The sequence below is a fragment of the Rattus norvegicus genome, chromosome 1, assembly GCF_021556685.1.
Source record: "Rattus norvegicus strain SHRSP/BbbUtx chromosome 1, alternate assembly SHRSP_T2T, whole genome shotgun sequence".
NCBI classification, from domain to species: Eukaryota; Metazoa; Chordata; class Mammalia; order Rodentia; family Muridae; genus Rattus; species Rattus norvegicus.
Window position 1 is genome coordinate 97,532,608 of NC_141534.1, and position 23,121 is coordinate 97,555,728.

Here is a 23,121-nt window from a genome sequence, read left to right on the forward strand (position 1 = left end):
GGGTTCGTAGTCCAGGCCCCTGGAGACTGAAAGCTGAACTGGCTTTCTATGTCCCTCCCAGGGATGAGAAGCTGAAGGGTGGATGCTCGACCTACCCAGTGGGTGTGGGTGTGGATGTCAAAATTGCCCTCCTCCACTGCAGATGAGCCCCCTGTACTCCTCAAGCCCCCTCCCTTCCTTGTCCCCCTCCAAATGGCACTCCTTCCGCCTGGGGTCTGTACAGGCTCCCACATGGTCCCTGTTGGAGGTGCCCCCTCCCCCCAAATTCTGCCTCCTCACACAGAAGGACTTTTGTCTGGGGTCTGGATAGAGAACAAGGCACCATTGAGTGTCTGGCAGAGGATTGGGGTCACCGGGAGGGGCAGGGCCAGGAAAGGGGTGGCTTCTATTCGGCCACCAGCTGGACTCCAGACGACCCCCAACACTATGGTGAAGGCGGTAGGGTGGAGACACCAGGCTTGGGAGAGGCTGCTATTGTGGGTGTGGAGAGAAGAGTTTAAGGGAACTTAGGGTCAAGGGTCTGCGGGGCAAGGAAAAGGACTCCCTACTTCCCACCATGCCCCCCCTCCTGATGTAGCTCACTTAGCAATGGGGTTCTTGGTGGCAACTCTTGGTCTTCAGGCCAGGACAAGGCTTCCTGCCTCCCATAAAGGAGTGGGCCTCTCCCTCAGGGCAAAGCACAGCTAGAGATAAAAAACAGGACAGGCCTGGCAGAGGTCTGGCCAGGAATGGAGGGAAGAGGATCCCAGATCCCTTTAGGGTATCTTTGTACCTAACCATGTCTTCCTGAAGCTGACTGCCCCTGGGAAAAACAACTAAAACCCGTGGTGGTCCCAAGAGTAGGATGGTATCTCCCTCTGCTGGAAATCATAGAAACTACATGCATTAGAGAGCAGGATTGGGGGTAGAGTGTGTGTGTGTGTGTGTGTGTGTGTGTGTGTGTGTGTGTGTGTACTTGTATAGGGATAAAAATATCCCCAGAGAGTCACGCCCATGTGGGGAGGGGACTTGGATGAAGACAGAGGAGAGATTGGTAATTTCGTATTTCGAAATTTTACATACTGAAAATGTACTGTTTCTTAAAAGCTTGAATGAGGGGGCTAGGGAGAGGGCTCAGCAGTTAAGAGTGCAAGCTGCTCTTGAAGGGGACCTGGGTTCCAGGAACCCACAGTACCATGACTTCTTGTAACTCCAACTCCCATGGACCGGATGCCTCTGGCCTCTGAGGGCACCCGCACACACGTGCAACATACCCACACAAAGACCCATGATTTAAAATAAACTTTAAGTATATTTTAAAAGCTTGGTTGAAACTGTTAAGGTGGTAGGGCAGTCTGGTACACACCTGTAATCCTAATATTTAGAAGTCTGAGGCCAAAAGAATTTGAGTATGAGTCCAGCCTGGGCTACATAGAAAGTCATAGGTTAGCCCAGGATATGTTGTTCATTGTCTACACATATTACCAGGATGCCTTTATATAGCAAAACACTTGGCTACTCAAGTCCTTTATTTACAGAACCTAGCCAAGTCTGCTGTGGATTTAAAATCACCTCCACAGCACTTGGAACACTCAGTACAGTGGAAATGTTAGGTAAGAGTTGTTACTCTGTATTGTCCTGGTAACTGTGTCTGCCCAAGACAGTGACGGAGCCGCCCCACACATTTGTAGCAGATGCCATGTTGCAAGGCCAAAGAGTCAGGCATCCTCAGGAAAGCACATTTTTTTTTTCCAGAGCACTTGCTCCAGTTGATGGGTTCTTCCTAAAGAGAACCAGCAGATGCAGAGGGATGATTATATGTACAATATATTTTATAACAACATATATTAATATAGATGACAAGTATTAGAAGTATTTTTATTAGAAGTATCTTTCCTTTGTGTTGTTTTTTCATTTTTATTTATTCGTGTCCGTGTCTGTATGTCCGTGTGTGTGTGTGTGTGTGTGTGTGTGTGTGTGTGTGTGTGTGTGTGCAGTGCCCTTGGGAAGCCAGAAGAGGGCACTGGATCTCCTGGAGCTGGAGTTTCAGGCTTTTGTGAGCTGCCCATGGTGGGATTAGAACTCCAGTCCCCTGCAGGAGCAGGAAGGGACCCTGCCTACTAAGCCATCTGCCCAGCAGCCTCCTGTTGCCTTTCTGAGGTCATTTGGCCCAGAGCAACCTGTGTAACCTGGGACAGGCTCTTATTTCTCAATATTGTGGGAATTCTAACTTAATGGAAAAAAAAAAAAAAAAACAACTGTCCATGTGGTCTCAGCATCACAATATTTTCAGGAATGCAAAGGAAGTGGAGTCAAAGCCACGGGTATCAGTGACCTGGCCTCAGAAGTCATAGACAATAGGTCACAGGCTCTTTCCAAGCCTATTATGGAACAGCTGTGTCCTCCTGGTCAAAAGAATGGAATCCACCTCTGGTCTTGGATGGAGACATGATGTTCTGATCTGCTCCAAAGATTAGAACATTACACACCATTGTCTCCTTCTACCCTGGCTTGTGTCTTTCTTTCTTTCTCTCTTCCCCTACCCCCACCCACTCCCACTCACCCCCTGGCCCCTACTCCCTAACCCATAGCTCTGACTGTCCTAGAACTCACTCTGCATACCAGGCTGGCCTCGAATTCAGAGATCCTCCTGCCTCCTGCCTCTGCCTCCTGAGTGCTGGGATTAAAAGCATGTGCTATCCTCAACTGGCTCTAGCTTGCTTTTGCTGCTGTTACTCCATCACTCTGACCAAAAGTTACTTAGGGGAGGAAACAGGTTATTTCAGCTTACAGTCCAGCATTGAGGAATATCAAAGCAGGAACTCAAGGCAGAAACCATGGAGGAATGCTGCTTGCTTGGCTCACCCACAGTCTCAGGCTTTGCTAGCTCTCCTATACAACCAAGGATTACTGCCTAGGGAATGGTGTCACCCACAGTGGACTGCATCATTAAACCAACAAAACAATTCCCCCACAGACATGCTCACAGGCCAGTCGGATCTAGGCAATTCCTCAGTTGGGACTCCACTCTCAAGTGACTTTAGGCTGCAGTCGAGTTGACAGTTAAAATTAACTAGGACACCTCCCTTAAGAGTTGATCCAGCTGGGCCTGTCAATCACCTGGCTGGATCATCCCTCAAAATCGGATTCACTAAAGCCCTGCTAAGGAGATGGGTAGAATAATTATCCCCTTAATGCCATGATGTACTTATCCTTCACAGAAGCCCCTCCTCAGTGGAGATGCTTGAAAGGCTTTATTGTGTAACACTGAGGCCTGACAGTTTGTCTAAGTTATGAAAACAAAAACAAAAGCAAACAAAACCACACCCTTTTCTTGATTTAAAATCTTTTTCTTTCATGTACCTGCCAAAAATCCTAAACCTGCTTTCTTTCCCTGGCACTTTGGGTTTCTTCACCTTTCTCTGAAGCTCCCCCACCTTTTCTGTCATGCAGCTGCCTGCAGAGCCCCATTGCCAGAGAGGCAGGGGTCTCCCCTCCCCCGCCCCCATCACCTTCCTCCCTCCGGCAGCTGCTAAGGTCACAGATTCCCTGTCCAGATGCTTATTGCTTAACCCCTAATAGCATTGCCCTCGAACTTCCTTTTGAGTCTGTCTTAAAATTCTTTTATTAATGAGTCTAAGAACACCAGGAAAGGAGTCAGGTCCTCATGGTTCTATGAGTGCTCTCCCCATCTGAACCACCTCTCCAGCTCCTAGAAGTGTTATTTTTTATGACCTCTCCAGATTTCCCAAGAAGCAGTTACAAAAAAAAAAAAAAAAAAAAAAAAAAAAGTAACAGTTGCTGCTGTGGCTGGTGTTGGAAATTTGCTTCTAGCTGTTAAGATGTTGAGAGGCAGGGCCTCAGAGCCTGAGGAGTGAGTTAATGTGTGGCCACAGGCTGTGGTTAGATCTTGCTATCTCACTAGTCTGACAGTAAGCTGGCTTTTTGTCTTTTGTTTGTTTTATTGTTGTGCTTTTAAAGACAGGGTTTAACTATGTAGCCCTGGCTGTCCTGGAACTCTGTGAACCAGGCTGGCCTCAAACTCAGAGATCCCGGACTGCCTCTGCCTCCTGAGTGTGGCTCTAAATGCTCTTCCATCTTCTACAACGGAAAGGTCTCACCAGAGGCTGGCATACACTTTCGAACTCCCCAGCCTTTAGCTTCAGGTATTCTGTGAGTACTGCAGAACACTGAGCAGGGCATCTGGTAACATTGTAGGCTGTTTCAACACAGCAAGCTCTTTTTTCTGCTTCTTCTGGAGAGCCTGGTCTAGATACAAGCTTAACCTGGCAACAGCAGTTGAAATGAGGTTTGTCTCCCCAGGGTGGCCGGGATCCATCTGTCCTTGGTTTTCATGGAGGATTGTTCTAGCTCCAGGCTGGCTGACTCCTGACCCCAGGTACATCTTCGGGGATGTCTGTGCAGCCAAGACCCCCACAGGATGTCACTGGAGCCCTGGAAAACAGGACACGTCTGCCCACAGTGCAGAGAAAGAAGGAAATAAGATGGGTTTCCTCCCTGCCCCCAAAGGCCTTGGGAAGTTAACTGACAAAAATGCCTGGGGCTGCGCATGATATGCAAAGGCCATGATCTCAGCCCTGGGGTGGCTGAGACAGAAAGATGGAGGGTTCAAGACCAGCCTGTGCTACATAGTGAGACCATGCCCCACCCCATCCCCAAAATCAAACAGGTCAGACAAGATGGTCCTGTGAGTACAGGTGCTTGCTGCCAAGCCTGATGACCTGAGTTCAAATCCTAGGCCCTACATGGTGAAAGATGAGAACAGATTTCGAGGTCCACTGGTCTCTACCTGTGCATACACACACAACTATAACACACACAGACACACACAAGATGAGAACAGATTTCGAGGTCCACTGGTCTCTACCTGTGCATACACACACAACTATAACACACACAGACACACACACACACACACACACACACACACACACACACACACACACAATCAATCAATTCTTCCCATAAAGGCAACAAGGAGGACAGACAGACAAAGGGAGGAGGGATGACCACAGCAAAGGCTTTAAGCGGGGTACCTGGGGTGTAAAAACCAAAGCCTGCCACCCACTTATAGGCTAGGGATAGTTAGAGAGCAGGGAGGAGAAGGGAACCAGAATTTTCTCTCTTTAGGCCTTCAGTTGGCCACTGCTAGGTGTATGTAGGCGGAGAAAAGCAGTACATGGGGAATGAATAGAATTCCAGGTGTCTGGTGAACACCTTTCACATCAGCGGTTATCCAAAACCTCAGGGCGGGAAGGCAAGCATTTAGGAAACTGGGGGGTGGGAGGGGCTGCCATGCCAGCGCTCAGGAGGCAGAGGGTGGTGGATCTCTGTGAGTTTAAGGCTGGCCTGGTCTATACTGCAAACTCCAGCATAGCCTGTCTCCCAAGGAGGCATTATCAGAACAAGTTTCTTTTGTTTGGGGGATTGTCATTGTTTAAGCAACAGGGGGGCTTCCCAAAGTGGTGTGGGTGGTCTGGATGTTTTAACTCCAGTCTATTAGGTAGGCATGGGCATGCAGCTGCTGCCCCAGATGTTTTCTCCTGAACAGGCAGTGTCTTCATCAGGAGAGTCTTTGGGAAGAGGGAGAGGAGGAGGAAGAGAAGGAGGAGGAGGAAGAGGAAGAAGAAAAAGAGGAGGAGGAAGAAGAAGAAGAAAAAGAGGAGGAGGTCTATCCTTAACACAAAACTATTAATCACAAGACTAACACATTGTGTGGGAACAAAAAAGACATTTAGGCTGGAGTAACCAGGGCCAGCGAGATGGTTCCCTGGGGAAAGGGTGTTTGCTGTCAAGCCTGGAGACCAGAGTTCAATCCCAGGTCCCACATAGTGGAAAGAAAGAAGTAATTACTACATGTTGTCCTCTGATTTCCACAGGACACACACACACACACACACACACACTCACACACACTCACACTTACACACTCATGCACACACTCACACACACTCACACTCGCACACACTCACATACACTCACTCTCACACACACACACTCACACACACACACACACACACACACGCGCGCGCGCACTAAATACATTTTTAAAAGAAGACTGGAATAGCCTAAAAGTTAAACAGAGTTTAATTGCGAGTAAGAAATCATATTTATGTCGATCCATATATTAAATATACTTCTCTATATTAAATATCGTATGTATTGATTTTTTCCCCTAGATAAAAGCCTTTGTTCTCTCCTGCTCCCCCACTGTGCCTCATAGTCGCTCAGGGATCAGTTCCCAGCCAGTGACCCCTGGCTACAAACTCCATGTCCTAACTTAACCTCCTGCATATGTGACCAGGGCCTGAGGCTGTGGGGACACTGAGCGTGCAGCTCATGGGACTTGGCTGATGCCTCCTGTTGGCAGCCTGGGCTCCATCTCAGCACCCTCAGTTACTCTGAACCTCCTGTACTGACCTCAGAGGCTAATCCTGAGCTCTGAGCACACAGAGTGAGGCACACCCTGTTGTTGTTGACTGTCTTGGCATTTTCAAGGGGTTGTCCCAGTAACTGTGGCTCTGTGGCTAGCTGTGACTGGCTTAGGGACTTGTCACATAGGACCAAGTCCCACGGTAAAGGAAGGGTAAGACCCAGGTGTTCTGTATAAGCAGTAGATGACAGAGGACAATAGAGTGACATTTAGCCCCGAGTGCCATCCCTCAGACAGCTGGGTCAGAGAAGAGGCCATGCCCAGGGGAGTGTTCTGGAAGCAGTCTCCTGCCTCCAGCACCAACAACAGGGGTTGTCCCCCAGACCCAGCCTCTTATCCCGCCCGCAACCCCAGTGGCACAACAGCCTTTGCTTGGTATCCTGCTTCTGTCTGTAGCCCGGATACTCTGTCCTCAACTGCAGAAGAAGCCTGTACTCGCTGAGTCAGGTCCCACGGGCCTGCCCCAAAGGCACCTCCTTCCAGCTAAAAGCTGAGGCTTTAATGTGACCATGTAAGTCTTGCATTCAACCCCCATCACCTCTGGATCCGTTATCTTCACTAACCAACTCGGCTCCAGTACAGTAGGCTGTTCTGGTGTTCCGCTATTTCTCCCATATGTCCAGCTACACGGCCAGGCCCCCTGCCCTTTACATGTCTGCCAGGAAAGCATCTTTCCTAACAGTCCACTCATTCTATCCCTCCTTCACTTTCATTCTCCTGGACTCCACTCAGTGTCACCTTCCCAGTGAGGCCACTTAATTCAAAATCACAGTGCGTGAGTGTGAGGGTGGGGGTGGGGCGCGCACCAGAGGTCAACATAAGCCGTCTCCATCAGAAACAGAAACGTAACATTGTATCTTAAGCTCGCAGTTTCTGCTAGACTGCTTGGTCAGTGACCTCCAAGGGATGTTCTTGTCTCTTCTTCTCCGGTTCAGATTGCAGTGCTCCCCGAGACTCCCTGGGAGTCAGACAAAGAGAGGGGCTCACTAAGGAAGATGATGAACTTCCAAGGTGGCTGACTTCTTCGCCTCCCTCCAGACAAAAGCTGGCGGCTAAAATAAAGGTCTGGTGGGGGGATGAGGTGGTGGTGTGGTGGTGGCTTTTTCCTCCTGCCAGTAGGATGGACTTGCTCAACAAGTTCAAGGCCAGATCAGGACAGTTTACATAAGAGTTGAGCCAAATCAGGCAGCCGGTCTTTCTTCGAACCCACTAGCCCTGACTAAATTAAGGGAGGAGGATTCTGTAGACTTAATAAGCCCCAGGTCTCAAAGAGAAGCTTTACCCTTTCTCCGTGTTCCCGCTGCACTGGTGTTTCCTCATGCCCAGTAAGAGCCTTTCTCCAACTGCTGATTCTGCTACTCTCTGATGTATCCACCGCTGACTCTGGAGCATGAGATTTTTCCTGTCTTTTAACCCTTTAACTGGCAGAGAAAACAAACCAAAACAAGACGCCTAGACCATGACACCTTGTCTAGCTTTTTTTTTTTTTAAGATTTATTTTGCTTTGTTTTAAGTTTTCTTTGAGGTTCTTTTCTTTGTGTGTATATTTTGCTTACATATGTGCCTGTGTACCATGTGTGTGAACATTGCCCACAGGAACCATAAGAAGGAGGAGTGAGAGATGGCTGTGAGCCACCAGGTGGATGGGAGAATTGAACCTGGGTCCTCCAGAAAAGAAGCCAGTGCTTTTAACTACTGAGCCATCATCTCTCCAGCCCTTGTTGTTGTTGTTGTTGTCTCTTTTTTTGGACAGAGTCTCATTAGGCAGACCTTGCTGGCCTGGACTCACAGAGACTCTCCTGTCTCTGCCTCCAAGCGCTAGGATTAAAGACATGCGTCCTCATGTTGGGGCTCTATTGCTTTAATTATGGGCACGTGTGCCTGTGTGTGTAAGTGTCTATGAATGCAACACAGGAACTGGAGTTACAGCCGCTGTGAGTCACCCGGCATAGGCAACAGGTCCTCTGGAAGAGCAGTATGTGTTCTTAACCACTGAGCCATCTCTCCAGCTCCACGCCTATTTTTTTTTTTTGTTATTGTTGTTGGTTTGTTTTTCTAAATATGAGTGCTGAAGACAGAATTCAGGTCCCCACAATGGAGCCATCTCCCCCAGCCCTTAAGAGCTCCGTTCCTGCCTCAGATATCACTTCCTGGCATGCAATTTAGTATTTGACTGTTAACTGTATCTCTGTTCCTTCCGGAAGGGGCTGAGGATGGATTTGGCTGTCTCATGAGCTGCCACCTGCCCCACAGAGAGCATAGGTGCTTGACAAGGCTCAGAGGTCACTTCCTGGGCAACCGAGAACCACACTTGGGAACTACTGTGTCCCAGATCCTAAATCACGTGACTCAAGCCTCCATCCTCCTGAAGCCAGACACCTCAGAGAGAACACGGTAAGCCTGGTAGGTAAGGTGGAGGAAGAAGGAACTCACAGTCAGGCAGCTCTGACACTCTTATCACGTAGGGGCAGCAGCTCGCTCTGGTCCTCAGTTTCCCCTTCTGTGCCTCTGGGGTAATAATACCCACTTCCCCGTGGGGCTGCCCTTTGGCTTCAATGGGGCTGTTGTGTGGGATGCAGACAGCGTGACTAATTCTGGAAGCTGGTTCCCTTCCTGGAAGGGGGTGGAGTGGGAGGGGTGGGGCTGTAGGGGTTTTCAACAGTCAACAAAGAAACCCTTGTGGGCAGGGCACCGCAGGGAGGAAAACAGCTAGCGCTGTGGGTCCTGGACAAAAGTCCCAGGTCTCAGCGAGGATTACAGGGGTGTTTACATTCTTTGAAGATTGTAACAAGAAATTCTGGTTTGGGGGAGAGGAAGACATTGTCTATCAACCTGAGAACAAATCTAATATTACAGAAGGCCACAGACCAAGAGAAAGCCGAAAAACCAAGCTAGTACCTTGATCGAACCATGCCCGGTTCCTGATCTGGAATTTTCAGCTGCATAATCTAAAGTTTCGACTCCTTTGATTTTGTTTTAATGATGTTTACAGTTACTCGTACCCCCCCAAACCAAACTGGCATATGAGGGGTTCTGTGGACCGGCAATCTTTGTACATTCACTAGGCGACGTCTCACTAGGAGGCATTACGTACGGTTTTTCATGAGTCTTAGCCGTTGCCTGATTTGAGCTTAAGTCATCAGGCGAGTGTCTGGGCACTTAAGCGAGGTCGGGTTCCTTCTCAGTGCAGACAGACAGGGCCTCCACCAACCCTGAACACAGCAGAGCACTTGGCATGCTCTTCCTTAAAGTCCAGTAAGCAAGAGGAGCTGTGAGGCAAAGACAGCTTTGCAGGGGCCCGGGATTCAAGTGTCCTCCCACTAGTGTGGTGAGGTAGGAGTGCCTGGTTGTACGACAGGTGCCAGGAGTGGGTGTGTGGCACTGGGAGGTGCCCTTGGGAGTCCCACACTGCTAGCCAGGTCTGCTAGAGGACAGGAGCCGTCTGGTAAGTGCAGGCAGAAGGCCCACAGCGGTGGAGTGGCTCATACACTGCCAGAAGATGTCCATGGGCACATGGCCTTGTTCCCATGGGGCAGCCATGCTGGACTGAGCCACTTAGACAAAACACAGGTCACAGTGCCGGCTGTCCTGATATGGTGCCAGGCACCTACCAAAGGATGTGTTCACAGAAGCTGGAACAGAAGCTGACTGTGGTTGTGGGAAGAACAGGCTGGCTCCAGAGGAAGACAGCTGGGGCTACGTGACTCTGTGAGCAGGCTCTGCTGGAGGCGGTTCCGACCAGAAGAGGACCACAGGAGCAGAGAGGGGTTGAAACGGCTGAGGGCAGCAGAGGGACTGGTGTGAAGATGTGGTGGCCATGGTGATGGTGATAATGGCAGTGGAGGCATTGGAGGAGGTGATGATGGAGGTGGTGGAGGTGGTGGTGGTGGAGGTGATGGTGGTGGAGGTGATGATGGAGGTGGTGGTGGTGGTGGAGGTGGAGGTGGTGGTGGTGGATGTGATGGTGGTGGAGGTGGTGGTGGTGGAGGTGATGGTGGTGGTGGTGGAGGTAGAGGTGGAGGTGATGGTGGTGGAGGTGGAGGTGATGGTGGTGGTGGTGGAGGTAGAGGTGGAGGTGATGGTGGTGGAGGTGGAGGTGATGGTGGTAGTGGTAGAGGTGGATGTGATGGTGGTGGGGGTGGTGGTGGTGGAGGTGGTGGAGGTGGATGTGATGGTGGTGGAGGTGGTGGAGGTGGAGGTGATGGTGGTGGAGGTGGAGGTGATGGGTAGAGGTAGAGGTGATGGTGGTGGAGGTGATGGTGGTGGAGGTGGTGGTGGAGGTGGTGGAGGTGGAGGTGATGGTGGTAGAGGTGGAGGTGATGGTGGTGGAGGTGGTGATGGTGGAGGTGATGGTGGTGGAGGTGGTGGAGGTGGTGGAGGTGGAGGTGATGGTGGTAGAGGTGGAGGTGATGGTGGTGGAGGTGATGGTGGTGGAGGTGGAGGTGATGGTGGTGGAGGTGGAGGTGGTGGTGGTGGAGGTGGTGGAGGTGGAGGTGATGGTGGTAGAGGTGGAGGTGATGGTGGTAGAGGTGGAGGTGATGGTGGTGGAGGTGGAGGTGATGGTGGTGGTGGTGGAGGTGGAGGTGATAGTGGTGGAGGTGGAGGTGGTGATGGTGGAGGTGATGGTGGTGGAGGTGGTGGAGGTGGAAGTGATGGTGGTAGAGGTGGAGGTGATGGTGGTGGAGGTAATGGTGGTGGAGGTGGTGGAGGTGGAGGTGATGGTGGTAGAGGTGGAGGTGATGGTGGTGAAGGTGGTGATGGTGGAGGTGATGGTGGTGATGATGGTGACTATGATGGTAGTGATGTCAGTGATGGTGGTAATAGGGATGAGGGTTGTTTTTAGTGGTGGTGATGGTTATAATTGTGGTGATGAGTATCGTGGTGCTGACAGCCCCAGGGTTCTTGTGCCAGGGGCTCTGACAAAGGGTCCAAAGCTGTTCGACTCTTCATGGCTGCAGACGTGGCTCAGCAGTAGCTCTCCCACCTAACATGCAGGAGCTCTGGATTCAATCCTCAGTGCTACAGAAGTAAATGAGCAAAGCAGCACCTATTGTCACCACGAAAGGAAACGGACGGACAGACAGACAGACAGACAGACAGACAGACAGACAGACAGACAGACAGGAATGCTGTGGGGCCGCATTGTGTGGGGCCTGACCCAGGAAGGAAGACTCCATGTGTCCTGCCAGCAGCTGGGAGATCACAGGGTCGCCTCAGCAGGTCCACCTCCCGGCCTGCTTGCCTGCCTCTGTCCTGGCCAGCTCTCACTGCAGGACTCTGTGCCCTGTTGGAAAGAGTTAAGAACCTCAGGCCAAAGCCCCAGTTTTACACTGCCCAGCGTGAGTACCCATCCATTAGATCATAGGTTCTGCGTCCCCCTGTTTGTCTTCAACTCTCAGCTCAGCCACCTGGACAGGTCTTCTAGGGTGCGACATGCAACACTGTGGCCGCTGGACCCCAGTAGCCAGGCAGCCCTATGGCCTCAGGGACTGGGAAACAGCAGGCTTCCTGAAATTATTTCATGCTCAATTATTTCATGCTTGTTTCCTCAAGGGCCATGTAGCCCAGACTTGACTCAACTCCTGTTTCCACCTTGCCAATGCTTGGCTGACAGGCCTTTGCCCATCCCCCAAACCCCAGGCTTCCACTTCATTTTGCCTCATTGTGGCAGGATCCAATTGTGGGCAGTGGTGCATTTCCTGTCCCCTTCTCATGGTGACAGAGGCGAGCATTTCAGACAGGCTGCCTTCTGTGCAAGTGTCATTCACACCAATGAGCCCTTGTTCCACACTCACTGTGGTGCCCGGAACTTTCACAACTTCCTCCATTTTATCTTTAAAGGGAAACGGGCTTGGAGGTATTAAGCAACCTTCCCAAGTGCATACAGAAAGCGGTGTGACTGGGTTCTCACCAAGGCAGCCTGGCTTTGGGATCTGTTTTCCTCAGTGCTTACACAGGCAAGTGAAGGCTTTCCTTATTTCAGAGGGACTAGAATGGACTGCAGTCCCAGGACTTGGAATATACTGAAGCAGGAGGATATAAGATCAAGGTAAGCTTGGGCTGCATAGTTTGGGACCTAAGAGACAACAGTCGCAATAATCCTGGCAGCACAGACATGTCTCAGCTACACCACAGGCTGAGGAAAGAACACGGGAAGCTCACACCCAGCAGGAACAAATCAGTGAAGCTGGTCTCAAAATAAAAAACACAAAAAGTGTTAGGGAAGTAGCTTAATAGAAAGCCTAGAATCCCCCAGTGAGGGGCTGGGGGCGTGACTCAGTGGTAGAGCCCCTGCCTAGAATCCCCCAGTGAGGGGTGGGGATGTGGCTCAGTGGTAGAGCCCCTGCCTAGAATCCTCCAGTGAGGGGTTGGGGGTGTGGCTCAGTGGTAGAGCCCCTGCCTAGAATCCCCCAGTGAGGGGTGGGGATGTGGCTCAGTGGTAGTGACCCTGACTAGAATCCCCCAGTGAGGGGTGGGGATGTGGCTCAGTGGTAGTGACCCTGACTAGAATCCCCCAGTGAGGGGCTGGGGGCGTGGCTCAGTGGTAGAGCCCCTGCCTAGAATCCCCCAGTGAGGGGCTGGGGGCGTGGCTCAGTGGTAGTGACCCTGACTAGAATCCCCCAGTGAGGGGCTGGGGGCGTGGCTCAGTGGTAGAGCCCCTGCCTAGAATCCCCCAGTGAGGGACTCAGGAGTGGCTGAGTGGTAGAGCCCCTGCCTAGAATCCCCCAGTGAGGGACTCGGGAGTGGCTCAGTGGTAGAGGCAGAGGTAGAGTTTGTCTTACATACACAAAGCCCTGGCTTTAATCCTTGGAGCTGGAAATTATGGTCACAGTGACTGCTGAGACTGCTGAATGCTCTGACAAAGATGGCCTGGCAGCAAGACAAGAACACGGGAAGTGGACATTTGTCCCTTGGATACTGGCCAGTCAGTACCTATTGCCACCACTAACCTCATCCCAACCTCTGCCAGGCCATCTCCCCAGGGGCCGAGCCTAGTGCAGGCAGATACCAATTGGAGACTCCTGTTCCCAGGCCACAGGACAGATTTAAGAAGGAACCAATCAAAACAGCCGGGGTGCTGTGAACTGACATTTGGGCTTCCTCGGGGCTCTCTCTTCCTGGGCAGAAACTGAGGGTCTGCCAAGCATGTTCTGGGGAGATTTTGTTTGAAAGACAAGCCCAGCAGGGCGGGAAGCAGTCCAGAGCCACCAAAGTAGCCAATGGTACAAATGGAGCCCTTGAAGGAGCCAGGGCTGAAATGGCACCAGCATTCATGAGCCGAGTGAGCAATCCGATTGGCGGAGGTGGCAGTGGGTGTGGTTGAATCCTGAGCAAGTACCGCTTGCCACGGGCTGCCGGGTGTCTCCTAGCTGCAAGCAGAGGCTGTGCACCAGGCACCACTGGGCCATGCCCAGAATCTCTGGGGGGCGCACCACCCCCAACAGAGGGAGGAACACAGAGGTCACAGATCCAGGTTGCCATGGGGTCCATGCACCAGCCAACTGAATAGCAAGCCTGGGAAGGCAGACAATGATACGCACACTCCCCATCGTGGAGCTCAGAGGATTAGGCTGTGCGAGCAACCGGCTTGGGAAACTGGGGTACTGGGGCTGTATGTGATGGGAGACAGCCAGTATGAGAGCAGAGGGCACCTCCCATGTCCCTACCCAGCAAAACTGGCCATGAACATAGGTGTCATATAGCAGATATGGAGAGACGATAGTCACAGAAGGCTAGAAAGCCAGCGTCAGTCTGCAATACTCTCCTCAAGACGCTGAGGTGGACATGCCACAGCCAGTCTCTTAGTTAGGGTTTGGTTGCTCTAAAAGGACACCAGGACCAAGACAAACCTTATAAAGGAAAACATTTCATTGGGCCTGGCTTACGACGGAAATGGAGGTTCAGTCCGTTATCAACATGGCGGGAAGCATGGCAGCATCCAGGCCGACATGGTGCTGGAGAGGTGGCTGAGAGTACTACCTCGTGATCGGCAGGCAGCAGAAGGAGACTGTATTTCACGCTCGGATTAGTTTGAGCATAGGGGACTTCTAAACCCACCCCCACAGTGACACACTTCCTCCAAGAGGTCACACGTCCTTCAACGAGGCCACATCCCCTAATGGGGCCACTCTCTATGGCCAAGCATTCAAATACACGAATCTTTGGGGGCCAATTCTATTCATCCCACCGTAGCTACCAATCAGATGTAGAGGATAGGGTTGTGCCCATATCAGACTCCTGGGACTGGGCCTGAGACTCCCTGTCTTAGTTACCTTTATAAGCTGTGATAAAACTCCGTGAACAAGGAAATTTATAGAAGACAGGGTTAATTTGGACCTCAGGGCTCTAAAGGGTTAGGGCTCATAATGTTGGGGACAACATGGCAGCAGGGGCCAGAATGGCGACTTGAGCAACAGCTGAGATCTCACACTGCAAACAGGAGACAGAGGTCGCATACAGGAAATAGGACACGGTTTTTGAAACCTCAAAGCCTGCCCCACAGAGATATACTTCCTCCAGTAAGGCCACACCTCCTAAGTCTACCCAAATTGTCTACTGGGGACCACGCATTCTGATGCCCAAGAATTGGGTTCTTTTCATTCAAACCGCCACACTCACCTAGAATCCTTGGGATGTGAGCCTGCCTTCTCTAGGTGGATGCCACACCCCAGACTGGCTTTACTTGTGTGTGTCAGACAGGAGGAGCATGGGAATGGGAACCTTGTCAAGAAAGCTTTTGATTGAGAGCATAGCTCAGTGGTAAAGCACTTGCTTGCCTAGTTATACACAAGGTCTCAGATCCCATCCCTAGTATCACCCCCCTTCCCCACTACACACACACACACACACACACACACACACACACACACACAATTTGTGATGGCACATGCCAGGTCAGCTTACACCCAGTGAGAAAGCAAAGGTGGAGCGGTGACTCAGTGGTTAAAAGCATGTATTGCTTTTGCAAAGAACCAGAGTTTGCTCCCAACACCCACTTGGGTCTGTGAATGACTTCCTGAAACTTCAACTCCAAAGGATCCAGTGCCCCTCTTCTGGCCTCTTCAGGTACTGCACTCATATGCACAAACACACATACATAAAAATAAAGCAAAACTCGAAAAAGAAAAGACAAACACACCATGCCTTCCCCGGTTAGCACTCTCTGCCTCCTACTTTTGGATCAGGATGTAAGCTCTCACCTCCCGCTCCAGTGCCTGCCTGCCTGCCTGCTGCCCTGCTCCCCGCCATGATGGTCAAGAACTCTAACCTTCTGGAACTGTGGGCCACGGATTAAAGGTTTTCTTTTATAAGTTGCCTTGGTCAAGGTGTCTTACCATGAGATAAGACAAATAACTAAGTTCTGTGGTGTCAGGCATTTCAGGTCTGGCTAACACCAACGCAGAAGGGCAGCAGGGTAGCCCCACAGCTGTGTACTTCTACCCACCTCTTCTACAGCTTCAGCAGCAGCAAGGAGGGAGGGGTGGTGACTGACACCTTAGGGGAAAGTCTCACGAGGATTCAGTGACCCTCCCCAACCATCACCACATATCCACTCTGATGCTTAATCGTTTTAAATTATTTTAAATTTTTTACATTGTGTGCATGTGTGTGCATGCGTGTGTGTGTGTGTGTGTGTGTGTGTGTGTGTGTGTGTGTTGTGGTGCACATGTGGAGGTCAGAGAACATCTTGGAGAAGAGAGTTGGCTCTCTCCTTTCATCATGTGAGTCCTGGGATAAAACCCAGGTCATCAGGCTCGGAAGCAAGCCCCTCCACCTGCTGAGCCATCTCATGGGTCCTTGTACTGGGAATTGAACCCAGAACCTTGCATTTGACAGTGACAGTTCACCTTCACCGTCAATTCGAATGGATTGAGATGGCCATGGAAACACCCCTCTGGATCTGCTGAGTGTGCTTGAACCTGAGAGCATGATCCCCATGACCTCGGTGATGTAAACAGCAAGGGGCATCTCAGTTTCTCCATCTGCAACAGCTGGACTCCTGCACCGCCCTGTGTGTAGGGTCAGACCTTTCTCTGTCCTGGGTATCTGTGATGGTGCTGCCTATTGGGCAAGCCTCAGACATACTGTCTCCTTCCTTCCTCCTTCTTCCACCTCTCCTATCCACATCCAGTTCAGCAGCAGCCCACTGGGTGGGAACTGTAGTCCATGGGAGCTTCCTAGCCCTCTGTGTATACCAGTCCACCTCTGCCCTGCCCTGACCCTCCCAGGGCCCACCTTTCAGGTTGTAAGGTAGAGTGGTCACCCAGACCCTGAGACCCTTATGAAGATCTTTCGGCTACAACTTGGGGTAGCTGACAGCCCAGCACCCCAGCATGCCCAAGTTGTCAGTCCTTCAGTTGGCTGTTGCTGACCTAGATCAGAGTCGTCTAGGATACCTTGTTCCCTCTAAATACTCCAACAATAGCCTTCTGGCTTCCCTATGTACCTGGAGTTCTTTGGTGCCCCCAGAGGTACCTGAGACACCCCAAGTCACCCAGGACCCCGAAAGAGGTCTGACGCCTACATATAGGACAGTGCAGGAGTCCAGCTGTTGTTACAGATGGAGGGGTACACGGCTGCAGGCCGCCCAGGGCCAGGCACTGGGTATCTTCAGAAGATGATGGGAACAAGGTGCTGTAACAGAGACTGCCCTCCAGCATTTGCAATGGTTACAGGGGACCAAGAGGCACAGGAGAGATTTACCTGGAGGGGCAAGGTGAAAAGGCTCAGCAGGGGAAGGCATCTGCCGCCAAACCTGACAGCCCAGTTCAGTCCCAAGGACCCACCTGATGGAAAGAGAGAACTGATTCTGAAAGTCTGATCTCAGGCTGGAGAGATGGCTCAGCGGTTAAGAGCACTGACTGCTCTTCCAGAGGTCCTGAGTTCAAATCCCAGCAACCACATGGTGGCTCACAACCATCTGTAATGGGATCTGATGCCCTCTTCTGGTGTGTCTGAAGATAGCTACAGTGTACTCATACATAAAATAAATAAAATCTTGAAAGAAAAAACTCTGATCTCCACGCACACACACTGTGGGCACAGGCGCCTCCTTCCACACACATTTACTTTTCTTTTTCTTTTTTCTTTCTTTTTTTTTTTTTCGGAGCTGGGGACCGAACCCAGGGCCTTGCGCTCGCTAGGCAAGCGCTCTACTGCTGAGCTAAATCCCCAACCCCTTCCACACACATTTACAATTAAACAGATGTAATTTAGAGGTTACTGTGGCCACGGTTTTGCTACTTAGAACTTTTAAGAGACAGATCTTCGCATAAGCATGTGTGCACTTGTATACACACACACACACACACACACACACACACACAGGGAGAGAGAGAGAGAGAGAGAGAGAGAGAGAGAGAGAGAGAGAGAGACTAGGGGTTGGCATTGTGTTTCTTCCTCTGTCAACCTCCACCATACTTTTTGAGACAGGGTCTCTCGCTGAAGCAGGAACACATGGTTGTATTAGACTGTCTGGCAGTGACCCCCAAAGATCCTCCTCTCTGCTTCCTCAGCAGTGAGCTTACAGCTGTGCCCAGCTTGTCAGGTGTGTTCTGGGGCTTGAACTGAGGCCCTCACACTTGCGTGATGTCTTAGTTAGGGTTTTACTGCTGCGAACAGACACCATGACCAATGCAACTCTTACAAGGACAACATTTAATTGGGGTTGGCTGGCTTACAGGTTTAGGGGTTCAGTCCGTTATCATCAAGGTGGGAACATGGCAGCATCCAGGCAGGCATGATGCTGGAGAAGCTGAAAGTTCTATATCTTCCTCTAAAGGCTGCTAGCTGATACTAGCAGCTGAGACGAGGGTCTTAAAACCCACTCCCACAGTGACACACCTATTCCAACAAGACCACACCCACTCCATCAGGGCCACCATCTAACAGTGCCACTCCCTGGGCCCAGCATACACAAACTGTCACACGTGACAACTGTTTGTCTTGCCAAACCATCTCCTGGGCCACAGCAGGCAGTTCTCTCAGGCTGGACCCCTCGGCTTGTCAGCTGCCAGCTGGATCCAATGGCTGTTCTAAAACAAGGGCCCCCGACTTTTCCATGTCTTCCCCACTGAAAGATTGGATCTCTGGCCCCATCCTGGGAGTTCAGGTAGTTTGGCAACTGCACTGGCAGACGAAAAAGCAAAAGCATGACTGGAACGTTGAAGGCAGAGTCTTCAGAAATACTCACTCGGGAGCGCTGTGCTGCCTTTTAAGAAATGCACATGTCCTGAGGCAGCCATGAAGGGAGACAGCGCAAGCCACTCAGACAGAAGAAGAGTCAGGTCCCAGTGGAGTCCTTCCTCCCAGTCTAGACACTGATCGTGGGTCAGGAAGCCTCTACAGTCCCTCCTTATCAAGTCCTTTTTTGTTGCTAACCAAGGGCAGGACATCACAGGGCAGACACAACTCTCCCCATCCAACCTTCGGTGCCGCAAAGCCAGTGAGCCTAATAGGAAGGTTATTATTCCCTGCTAGGTTTGGGCGTTTTGTTTGGCAGCCACAGGGCAGCGTAGCAGCTCCTTGAGTAACTCGCATTATTGTAATAACATCGCTTTTTACGCAGAAACCGAAAATCCATCTCCCTACGCACACCGCTATTTGAGCCTTCCCAGCAATTACTTCTGAATGTAAAATTAATGGCCTTCACGGCCCTCCCTAATCATGGCAGCCTCTGCGCTTGAGAAAGAGCGAGCGTGAGAAAGAAACTGCACATTACTCTCTGCTTGACGGTGTGGATGCCAGCAATCGCACAGCTCCCAGCCCACTGTTCCTGCTGTGTGTGGAGGCGCAGGCCTCTAATCCCAGGAGCCCCAGGCAGGAGGAGAGTAAATTCTAGGCCAGCCTGGGTTATAGTCACAGTTTGAATCTCAAACGTCCCCCCCACAGCCTCCTGTATCTGGGTTCCCAGTTGGTGGCGCTGTTCCCAGAGACTGTAGGACATTGGGTTTGGGAGCATGGTTGGAGAAGAGGTCACTGAGGGTGATGGCCGTTGCTGGGTTCTGCTTCTGGTTTGCTTGTCTGTGCTCACCATGATCCTGCAAGACATGAAGAACTTCAGGTTCAGGTGCTTCCCACTACTGTGATTGACTGTCCCAGCCAACTATACCTTCCCCGTGATGATGGACTGTATCCTCCACCCCCCAAACCGTAAGCCAGAATAAACCTTCCCATAAATTAAAGCAGGAATTTTGTCACAGCGGTGAGAATCGACTCACAAAAACAGAGCGATTCTGTCTAACAGAAAGGGCAGGGGAGGGCTTATGTCTGTCACTCTAGCCCTCAGGAGGCTGAGGTGGGCAGATAAAGAGCTAAGGCCATCCTCAGCTGCGTAGGGAGTTTGAACTAGCTGTTTGAAACTGTCTGTTTTCTAAACAATTCGAAAAAAGGAGTAAAGAGGAGAAGAGTTTTCTGGAGGCTGAGAGGCCAAAGACAGGGAACCCTCTCCCATCAGTTGAGCCCATCAGGGTCTTTTGAGGCATTGGAGAGTAAACGTGCTAGGGAAGCCCAGAGTGGAAGAACCTTACTTACTGCCTCCTGCCACACAGTACTGGGCCTCCATGGTTTACACCCAGTGCGCCCCTTTGTGGCCCTTGGAGACCACCGTAAGCCTGCATCATCAACTTCCTCAGCTTTTTCACCTGACTGTGTGTAGCCCTGGCTGTTGTTGGCATGCTGGCCTTCACCTCAAAAGGCCTGAGCTGGAAGGCCCGTCGAGGTGAGTGTTGGATGGTGTCCCTGCTCAGTTCCTAGGTGTCATTCTCAGAGGTAGGGGCGACCTCCAAGAAGCCTCTGGTCCTCAGGCTCCATATCTCCTTGCAAACCAGGGAGCCTGCTTGCTTCTTTGTGAGTACCAGAAGGAAGAAGGCTGAGCTGTTGGGGACACAGCAAATGTCAGAGCTGTGGCAGGGCAGTTGACTTAGGGTGACTGATGGCCAGCAGCCTCTTACCCAGCTGGTGGCATATGCTGTTAATCCCAGCACTTGGGGTTGGAGAGATGGCCTAATGGTTAAGAGAGCTCTGATTGCTCTTCCAGAGGTCCTGAGTTCAATTCCCAGCAACCACATGGTGGCTCACAACCATCTGTAATGGAATCTGATGCCCTCTTCTGGTGTATCTGAAGACAGTTTACAGTGTGCTTACATACAGTAAATACATCTTAAAAACAAAACAAAACAAAAAAAAAAACCCAACAATCCCAACCCTTGTGAGGCAGAGTTAAGTGGAGCTCTGTGAGTTCCAGGCCAGCCTGATCTAATGAGGGAGTTCGAGGACAGCCAAGTCTCCACAGTGAGATCCCATCTGAAGGAACAAAAGCAAACAAACAAAAGGTAGGGCCTAGAGCAAGGGTTTTGGGGTGCTGGTGCTTGGAAGAAAGGTATCTTAGTTAGGGCTCCTCCTGCTGTGGTAGAGCACTGTGACCAAAAGCAACGTGGGGAGGAAAGGGTTTGCTTCAGCTTACAGTGCTCAGCTCACACTCCCTCACTGAGGGAGTCAGGGCAGGAACCAGCAGGCAGGAACTGGAGCAGAGGCCATTGAAGCAACCGGAGCACTGCTGCTTACTGACTTGTTCTTCATGGCTTGCCCAACCTTCATTCTTATACCACCAAGGATGACCTGCTCAGGGATGGTACAGCCCACGGTGGGACAGGCCTTCCCACATCAATTATCAATCGAGAAAATGAGCCACAGACTTGCCCACAGGTCAGTGTGATACTGGCATTTTCTCAGTTGAGGTTCCCACATCCCAAATGACCCTAACTTGTGTGAAGTTGACATAGCACTATCCATCAGAAGGGGATTAATGCATTCTGATGGAGCCCAAGAGAGTGCTTATTCCAGAAAGGGCAAGGCTGGCCACCTGCTTGCTCTCCGAGTGCAGTCTACTTATGTGATCTTTTCCCCACAGGCCCTTCCACTGGTCATGATGGGTGCTCACGGGCTTCATGGCTACCGGACTTCCAGCCTCTCGAACTGTGTGCTATGGGAAGACAGTCTTCTCTTTCCCCTGTCTTGGGATAGGTTCTATGTATCCCAGGCCGGCCTACTTACACCTCCTAAAATTTGTTTTCTTAACTCCCTCTCCCTCTCCCTGTCCCCCCTCTCCCTCTCCTCCCCTCTCTCTGTGAGTGTGAGTGTGTGTATGTGTGTGTGAGTGTGTGAGTGTGTGAGTGTGTGTGAGTGTATGAGTGTGTGAGTGTGAGTGTGTGAGTGTGTGAGTGTGTGTGAGTGTGTGCGCGTGAGTGCATGTGCTCTTGGAACCAGAAGAGGGCACTATCTCCCCTGGAGCTGAAGTTACAGGTGCTTCTCAGCAGTCTAATATGAGCACTGGGAACTGAACTCAAGTCCTTACCACTGAGCAATCACTCCAAGCCCTTAAACCTCATCTATGAATGAAGTGCTCACCCTTGGGTATCTCACTATAGCAATGGAAAAGAAATAAATACATGCCTAAATTTCTACCAGATCCCTTAGAATAGGACTGCAATCCCCTTCCACCTCTCAGGGCAAGGCCATCCCTTCTCCACATGTCCCCTCTGCACAAACATTCCCCATCCTCCAAAACACATCTCTTCAAAGCCCCCACGGGACATCATGCACCTGGAGAGGCCTCAGGCTTCTAAACCACAGGAATGGAGCCTCTTTTCAGCTGACAATTACAAAGGGGACATTTATGGTCACCTTTCTCCAACTCTGTATACAGTTGTGTGTGAATTGCTGGGATTCAAACCCAGGGCTTTCAGCATGCTAGGCAAGTCCTGTGCATTTCTGGCAGGCTGACGTTTGACTGACCAAAATGCCACAGACAGGAGAATTTTTGGAAAACCCTGAGGGGTGGCGGTAGAGGATTGGTGTTCTGTAAGTGACATGAGGGGCTGGGAGGCTCTTTGTTGACAACACAGTGGTGAAGATTGACCTTACTGAGGCTGTGGGGGATCGGGTGCTGATGGCGAGAGCGTTTCCCAAACAGATGGACTGAGAGTCTCTCCAGGGTGTTTTTGAAGAAACGTCTACAAGCTTGGTTTGAGGCTCACCAGTTCTGTGGTATTCTAACGTGTGTTCATAGTTGAGATCTTAAGCTGGCAGTGGCAAGGCTGAGAACCCAAACTGGCAAAGGTGAGGCCAGAGTGTCGCACACTGAAGATCAGTCTGGGTGACAGAGTCCAGTCCAGTCATGGCTCCTACCCACCAAATCCCCCCCAAAAAAGCTGGATGCAGATGGCAAAGCCCTTAATCCCAGCACTTGGGAGGCAAAGTCAAATGGATCTCTGAGTTCAAAGGAAACTTGATGTTCACAGTGAGTTCCAGGAAAGCCAGTGAGACTCTGTCTCAAAGAAAAAAAAGCCCCCAAAAAGCAAGAAAAAAAACCCAGCAAAAATAAATTTAGAAATGTTTAAAGTCTGAGAAGCAGCATAGGTTAATCATTTTCTCTTGCTGAGCAGGTCCCTTTCAGCGTGAGGGACGAGCCTTAAATTCTCAAGAACCGGGCTGCAGCTCCCCCTGGTGGCCATCTGCGCTGATACCGAGATCTGCAGATACAGGCCAGGGAGGAGCGGGACCCAGCCCCAAAGAAGGGAGGGGTTGGGCTCTGAGGGGGCGGCCCTTCAAGCTGCACTTACAAGGCTTGCCACTCGCCCCTCTCTGTCCCACAAAGTTTTGTTTTCTGTTGCCCATAAGCAGACATA

General features: G+C 51.0%; 1 long non-coding RNA gene across 1 annotated transcript; it reads left to right on the forward strand.

The window, feature by feature from the left end:
* The first annotated feature begins 12,145 nt into the window (after nt 1-12,145).
* On the forward strand, nt 12,146-22,840 carry LOC134483096 (uncharacterized). Its single transcript, XR_015650669.1, has 2 exons — nt 12,146-12,482; nt 21,345-22,840. It is a non-coding gene; the product is annotated as an uncharacterized LOC134483096 (long non-coding RNA).
* Nucleotides 22,841-23,121: the final 281 nt, after the last annotated feature.